General features: G+C 46.2%; 1 pseudogene; it reads right to left on the bottom strand.

The window, feature by feature from the left end:
• Nucleotides 1-969: 969 nt before the first annotated feature.
• LOC139019365 (large ribosomal subunit protein eL33 pseudogene) lies at nt 970-1,300 on the bottom strand (annotated as a pseudogene).
• Between the last annotated feature and the right edge of the window lie 5,417 nt (nt 1,301-6,717).

The following is a 6,717-nucleotide window of genomic DNA, read 5'->3' as shown; positions in this document are numbered from 1 at the left end:
GACTGGCCTTTATTCTGGGATATAAATTCTTCAGAAGTGTTTGAACTAGGAAATGACAGTCTTTATGAATTTCACAGGCCACTTCTCATCTTGCTGAGCCTTCATGAAGAAGGTAGGATTAGAGAGACACCAGCACAGATGTGAACGTGTGCACTCCCACAGCTCTGGGTTATAATCCCAGCTTCGGCGCTCAGAAACTATGTGATCTCGCCGAGGGAGGTCCTATTTCCTCGGGTGCACAGTGGGCAGCATGATACCCACGCCTCATGGCTGCTGTGAGCTTTAAAAATCACAGATTTCAGGTAGCCAGGACACAGGAGACAGTTACCATAAGAAGAAGTGCTGCTGGACCGGAGATGATGAAGATGGTTGTAGTTCTGTGTGTCATCACTCCTTGACCAGGCTGGCCCCTCAGGAGGAGGACACAGTAAAAGCAGCTACCATTTCAGCTGGGGAAGCGCATGCCCAGCTGGGGAGGAACCATATCCCTTCTCAAAACAAACACAACATGCCTATTCCCTGCCAGGCAGGAGCGAAGTCTCAGAAGTCAGGGGGAGTTGTGTTTGCTCACTGGGTCCCCACAGTGTTTCCATATGCACCTGGGCTACAAGTCAGTGCCAGGGTGCCCCACCATCCAAGTTACTTCCAAAGGCACAGCTTTCAGAGTAACTTTTCCAGAGTAACTTTGGAGACAGGGCCCGGAAGTGGACATTTACATAATACACGTGAACTTCTCCTCCAGGACTCATGATGATGCCAATACACTGAATGTGTGACCCAGGCAGCAACGCTCGGCCACACATCAGAGATTCTGTCTGCCCTGCCCACAGGAGGTTAATGAGGCAAGTGCACTGTAATAAAGGAGTTTGGCACAATAGGGAAATGTGTGGCATTTTATTTCTCAGAGGTCAACGATAAACTATGCTTTTTTTTTTCAAATCCACTTTTATTTGTTTACTTTTCAATACTTTAAATCCTTGAGGGATACACAGGAATTACACAAGTTCTATGTCCAATGGCCTTAGCAGGAAGGTTGTTTCCGAATTCGGCATGAGCCACCCAGTTTTCATGAACACAAGATCCTTGCCCCAGATGACCCTGGTTTTGTTGGGTTTGCCAGTAGGAGTCACTGTGCTGTTCTTTGCCTTATAGACATGAGCACATCCCTTGCCTAGATACAATTCAGTTTCAACTCGAGCATACACACCTCCAATTTAAGAAGAGCTGAGTGCTCCCCCTGTTTCTGGAGACCCTGCGTACAGCCAGCAAAAATGGCCTTAGATCACAGCCTTCCAGACATATTGCTTGTTCTAGAAGTCCTGTTCTCAGGGCCTCCACAGGCTCCACGGTGGTGGAAAGAGTCGTGAGATCTTCATAAAGAAGGCTTCTACTCAGAATCTGGCCTATGAGGACCAGGTGCAATAGAACAGAATACCCCAAACAGAAGAACTCTATCTTTGGAATAGGCTGGGGAAGGCATGACAACTGGCTGTCAGGGTATGCAGAAAACCTGAGAGGTTATGTTACGCTCCTCGCAAGCTAGCAAGTGAGCTTGCCCCAACTTCATGGATGCCTTCTTGAGTCAGAGACAAAGACTCTATTTACCACAAAAGCAGTAGCCAGAGGGTCAGCACCATCACTCAGCCCTGACTGCCTCAGGGACAGCACAGGTGCCCCTGGATGGATGCACAGGAAGTGGGCTGCCTTACAAGAGAGTAAAACTGAGCCTGGCAAAGCCAGGGCTCTACAGCGGCATATAGGAAAGCCTGCTCTCTATCTTGAAGGAGACGTGACCTCATCCCTCAAAGTTATTTGCAACAAACAAAACTTTAAAAATGGACCAGATAAAGAATGGTCAGTGCCCTGCAATCTCGGCACACCCAGCGAGACACAGGGGAGCACAGGAGCCCATTAAAGGAGTGTCTCCCCACACTAAGCCCTGTCCCACTGGGGCTGGCCTCTCGCTAACTCAGCATCCCAATGCATTCTCTCTCCTCTGAAAGAGGCATCTTATTCTGACGACCAAAGCAGGGGCCTTAAAGCTCACCAGGATGATGCCATTCTGCAGGCACCTGTATTTAACCAGTCTCCTTAACGATCCCTTACTAACTGTGACACGAATACCAAGGTACGGACACACAAACACACACACACACACACACACACACACACACAGCGAGGGGTGGGGGAGAGACAGAAATAATTTCACTCCTCTCCAAAGCTGTCGTTGATTCTATAATGCTGAAATCAGAATATTCCAGCCCTGGGGAAGAAACTTTTAATTCTCAAGGAGTTCACAATCTGCCACATAAATCAGAGTAATACAGTAAGCTCTGATAAGCACAGGGACACATGTGGAGTTGAATTAAGTCTTTTGTTCTCCCTGGGGGAAGAGAGAAAGACTTCTTTACATGACACAGCAATATCAATGTAGTTGCTCTTTTTTAATATTGCATACCTTAAAGTCATACCTTGGGTTGTTTTGCAGTGACAAGTGAACTGGTGAATAATTTAGAATGGCATCTTAGCACCTGCCCTGCATATAAAAAAATGTAATCTGACTTAATTGCATGTTGTCATGATAACATTAAGAAAGTCCCCAAGGGGTATCTGGGACATGCACGGCTTAATGAAAAGTCACAGGACATTACTTGAATCTGTACGAACTCAGGTTTGTGCTTGCACTGCACGTGTTCCTGGATGTGGCGCCATAATCCCTCTCCTGAGCGTGTGGGGTGCGCTGCAGTGGCTGCGGTGGCTCGCCTTCACTTAAAGAGCTAACTAACTGCTTATCATGATTTTCTCATTTGGAAATCAAGAGGCTTATGGAAATCCTTTGGAAGCACAAGTTGGAATTCATGCAACTTCATTACTCATTGAAGTCAGAACGCTTTTGACTGTGACAGTTTGTGTGTTGTTGTTTTTTTCATTCTGGTGCATCCATAACACTGACAGCCATCGCAGGCATGGGAACAGTGTGCCTACATAACAGCAGAGTGAGTGCCTGGAGGGAAAACATGCACAGAAGCGAGAATTACCAAGGCAGAATATGTCTGCATTTACATGAAGACAAATGCCACTCGGAGCAGGCCAGAGCACAGAAGGATTGGGTCACACTTTTATGGCAAAGAACTAGATCCCATAAAATTGATCAGAATCAGCACCTAGACAAGAAGTGGAGATTAGGCAGGTCAGATGGTTCATGTCATCAGGGTTCAACAAATGCAAAGGAGACGGAGGTGAGCACTGAGAATGCTGAGAGAGAAAGGAATGGTTAGAGAAAACCCAAGCAATGAGAAACCCATGGTCATGGACAGCGCTGGGTCCACTCACAGCCCCTAGATATGTGTGGTTTCTACATAGGGAACCCCTTGTACCCCTCCTTTCTTTCTCAGAGATGAATCCTATGCTTTATACAACTAATGGCATTTATTGAATGAACGTTAAACTTGAGGCCTACTCAATTTACCTTTGAGGCCTCACCTCACTCGCTCCTCCCACCACAAACATATACACTCCATATTCCAGTCTTGCCCCCATGGTCCTACCCACAGCCCTCTTCTCACTCCATTCCCTCCTCCTCTACTCCCTCTCTTTTCTCTGCTCTCTCCTGCTCTCTGCCCATCTGAATATATCTGTCCTTCAAGCCATGGCTCAAATGCCAGCTCCTCTAAGAAGTTTTCCTCAATCTTCTGCCTTTTCCTTCATCAGAATTCCCTATTCCTTCACCCGTGTTCTCATGAGTTTTCATGATTACCTGTAGTATAATCCCATCACACTTTCACTCTGTGTATAGGTGTGTGTACACTGCTCTCTAGCCCATTTGGTTAAATTATTTCTTGAGCACAGTATCCATGCCCTTTTTTCTTTCTGTATATACATGAGTAAGCACAGTGCTTTAAATTTAGCATAAGCTTTGTAAGTGTGAGCTATATAGTAAGTTGAATTTAAGTGAGCACTGGCCACTTGGAATGGGGGAATCGTTCTGAATTTCCCAGAAGACTAGAGTATGCAAATGCACAAGGAAAGTTGTGCCCTCTAGCCTGGGAGCTCACTGGCGTTCCCTGAGAGAACCGAAGAGACATCGGCAGCAGTGCCATCATCCTGTTGGCCACACTATGAAGAATGTGTTGCATGCAATGCAGGAGGAAGGAATTACTACATATAAAATATGAGAAACTCAGATGACGTGCTCCAAAGGAACGGGTCTGGGGACTCGGGACCAGCTCTGTCACTGCCTGCAGCTCAGCACCTGGGCCTCCACAGTGCAGAGCAGTCCATTACAATGACATGCAGTGACACATCTGGCCCAAAGTAAATGCTCTATTTGCTTCTTAAATGTCACAATGTTTATTTCATTTGAGCTGCCTCTTTGTGAGTTGAGGCACTTAAATCTATCAACTTTCCAGGTGGCAGTCACAATAAATCCCTGCTAAAGGTCTCCACAAGTGACAGAGGTGTCTTGGATTGGGTGGATTAAAAGACAAAATGCTCAGACAGGTGGATCATGCCACACAATTGCTCAAAAGGCCTGTAGCTCTCCCAAATCCAAGCCTTCCTTGAGATATGGGTCTGGTTGGCTCATTGTCTTTCTTTAGTGAGTTTCATAACGATGGTACTCTTTAAAGAAGAAGATGGGCTGGCAGACTCCGAGGGAGATATGGGCACATGGGAGTCTTTGGTTGTTGACTGAAGAATCTTTGACACAAATGGTGATGGAGTTCAGACAATGCAAGCAGTTGGGTAAATTCAAAGTGGGTTCAGTTTAATTTGAAGACTGGAAATACTGACAAGCCCAATAAAAGCAGAGAAAAGTTTAGTTGGGTATAAAAGTGGGGAAGAAGGAAAAGGTACATAGATTATGGCTGGAAAATTCTAACTGAGGTTCAAGGTGTTCAGGTTGTCTAGTGACAGAGAAGATCTGAAAATGCTCATAACTATGGGTAAATTTTAGGGACTGGGGACAAAAGAAACAGTTCAAACACTAGGATATCAGACAGTTGTTGAAACCAAAGAGGATCTAAAAAGATAGGACAAAAAAATTGATTCAGGTGATTAATCAATAATTGAAGAAAGTAACAATCAGTTTGGGAGGCAGTAGAGGATGGAAATATGGTTTCCTTTTAAATTCAGTTCTATAAGTAATATGTATGCATACATGGGTGTTTTGCCTAAAAGATGTATTTATTTCCTGATCTCAATAAAATTTGATTGACTTTAGTTACAGTTGTAAGAAGAAAATTTATCAGAAAGACAGATCAGATAGTGTGTAAGCATAATCAGGTCTTCTAAGAAAAAGCAACGTGACAGATTAGAAAGTGTGTCTTCTGTGGATACTGCCCATGTTGTCAAGCCCTCTTCCCACAGTGACAGCAGGCTCCCTCAGACTTCATGGATGCCCTGTCTTCCCATCCCTTTATGGGAAGCCAGCCTGGAGCTATATCTGAACCATTCTGTCGAGAAGACTAAGAAACAGAAAGTGGAGGCCCCTACTGGGAGTTTGCAGCAGCTGTTGCTGGTGTTTCTAGATGTCACCCTAAAGGTTTCATTTTAGACAGCTAGAAGCTGAGATGGAAAGAGAATAAATGACTCTAACTGCCCTTCTAAGGAAGGGATCTCTGTCCTTTTCCATGTGAAATCTGGCAACTCTGTCTCCATTTGAAAAACCCACCAGCCACCAACACAGTCTTTCCATTAGCTTGAAGTGGAACAAGACCAGCAAGAACATTCACAGCTCACAGCTGTGAAGATGTTGGAAGGCAGACGCATTTAGCCTTTCCCTCTCTGCACGGCCATTAGGGACCCTTGCAAGAAACTAGCCACCAGCCCAGGGAGAAAGGGCAGAGCAGTGCTGCGTGAACAAAGCAGCTATTTAGTGCTTAGAGATAATATCCAGCTCGGCATCAGCGGAGAGCTTGGTGGTGAGGGCATCTCCTAGGAAACCATCTGATAACACTGGGAGAGACAGGCTTTAACATTAAAAGAGCTGCAGGAGAAACAACGCAGGCAGCTAGCAATGAGCCCCGCTTCACAATGCAGCAATCAGTTCCTGCACAACACACAGGCCGCACTGCTCAGGTGGACACATCGTGCTCCACACAGGAAATCCTAGGCTCCTGACACTCTGGAGATCAGCATCTCACCAGCCAGGTGAAGTGACCTGGTAGACAGCTAACCTGACCTGTCACCTTGCAGGCCAGCCCTGGGTCCTGCCGGGGAGCAGTATACTGCAGGGAAAGCGCTGACCTCGGAAGGAGGGTGACCCAGGTTCCTGACCTGAAGTGTGACCCACAGGATGGTAGCTGCTGACAGAATCAGCAAGCCTTCCACCTTTCTCTTTCTCCACTGCCCAAAACCACGCCGTTACCCTCCTTCTCCTTCAAATACACACACACAGACACACACACACACACACAGACACACACACACACACAGAGTCATTTCAGGGGTCTGCTCTGCTCTTAACCTTTCCAAACTACCTCCAGAATTCATTAGGAGGTTAGCTTCAAAATTGCAAGATGAATTTTTGGACAGTCTTTCCTTCATTCATCTGCCTATTTGGTCAAGAAGGCATGTGTGGAGGTGCCTAGTGTTTGCTAAGCACGTTTCTGGGATGAAGCAGAGGCTAGCTGAGTATCCCCTGCGCAGCTCCAAGCCCCACCTGGATGCCAGCTGAGCTACAGGACCTGGCAAGGTTGGTCCTCTCGCTGGTAACTA

The sequence above is a fragment of the Myotis yumanensis genome, unplaced genomic scaffold, assembly GCF_028538775.1.
Source record: "Myotis yumanensis isolate MYYU_CA2020_CCGP unplaced genomic scaffold, mMyoYum1.0.hap1 SCAF_11, whole genome shotgun sequence".
In the NCBI taxonomy this organism is placed as follows: Eukaryota; Metazoa; Chordata; class Mammalia; order Chiroptera; family Vespertilionidae; genus Myotis; species Myotis yumanensis.
The sequence above is the reverse complement of the archived record's forward strand: the minus strand, read 5'-3'. Positions and strand labels throughout refer to the sequence as shown.